This window comes from Sinocyclocheilus anshuiensis, unplaced genomic scaffold, assembly GCF_001515605.1.
Source record: "Sinocyclocheilus anshuiensis isolate Anshui unplaced genomic scaffold, SAMN03320099.WGS_v1.1 scaffold1075, whole genome shotgun sequence".
In the NCBI taxonomy this organism is placed as follows: domain Eukaryota; kingdom Metazoa; phylum Chordata; class Actinopteri; order Cypriniformes; family Cyprinidae; genus Sinocyclocheilus; species Sinocyclocheilus anshuiensis.
The window spans coordinates 1,364,352-1,365,491 of NW_015544163.1; the positions used below are offsets into that span (position 1 = coordinate 1,364,352).

General features: G+C 33.5%; 1 protein-coding gene across 3 annotated transcripts in view; it reads right to left on the reverse strand.

The window, feature by feature from the left end:
* The window catches only part of LOC107695703 (RNA-binding protein with serine-rich domain 1), a 7,588-nt gene that overhangs the window by 1,273 nt on the left and 5,175 nt on the right, over positions 1–1,140 (reverse strand). The gene's annotated exons all lie outside the window — the stretch shown is intronic.

The window sequence follows — 1,140 nt, forward strand, 5'->3', positions numbered from 1 at the left end:
TATATAAATAATCTTTTTTTTTGGGTAACACCAAATAATGCATTCATTAACTTAACAATGAGCAAGACATTGGTTACAGTATTTATTAATCTTTGTTAATAAGGGTAGTTAATTAAAATACCACTGTTCATTGTTAGTTCATAGTAGCTCAGGTCCATTAAATAATATGAACAGATACAAATTTTGATTTTAATAATGTATTAGTAAATGTTGAAATTAACAATGAAATTAATCATGTTTTAGAAGTATTTTTCATTGCTAGCTCATGTTAAATAATCTATTTGACTAATGGTAACAAATGAACTAGGGATGCATCGATCCGATACTCAGTATCGGTACCGATACTCATTTTCTGCTGGATCAGTTATCGGTCAGACGAGACTGATCCAACTCCGATAGTCTGCGTATACTATTCTGTGTTATTGTTAAGCCCCACGAAAGCACAAAAACATTATAAAGCACCATAAAGTCAAAGTCCAAGTGTTCTGAAGCTGTTCCATAGTTTACGAAAGCACAAAAACATTATAAAGCACCATAAAGTCGAAGTCCAAGTGTTCTGAAGCCGTTCCATAGCTTAATGTGAGGTACAGATGAATATTTAAGTCGTTAAATTCAAGTTCACGTAAACTCTTCTCTCCACTGCGTCTGTCTGTCATCCTCCATTCAGAGTTCAAACTGCGTGTCGCGTTCGGTTACGACAGTCAAGACGATGAAACACTCTCCAAGAGTGCAGAGTAACTGAAGTTTAAAACTGTTAAAAGAAAAGGCTCAAACTATCGCACAGATTGAATAAACTACACATCAATATCTCTTTCCTTTGTGCTTTGAACTTCTCTATGCGTAGCGCTTCGTGCTGTGACTCCGTGTTGCTTCAAGCGCATCATTCTGCGCATAAGCGCTTTGTGCCACTCCGTATTGGAGCTTTTCGTATTATAATACTTTTGCGCAATGAAAGATTATTTATAGATTTATAAGGCTAACTTATAAACATTATTTATAAGGCTATTAATAATCGAATGTATAGCACAGTAATTGAGGCTGCAACCGAAGATAGAAATGTCTTTTAAATTTTATAGTTTATATTTATATATAAATACATTTACTTGTTTTCATTCATGTATTTTACAACAATACAAAAAA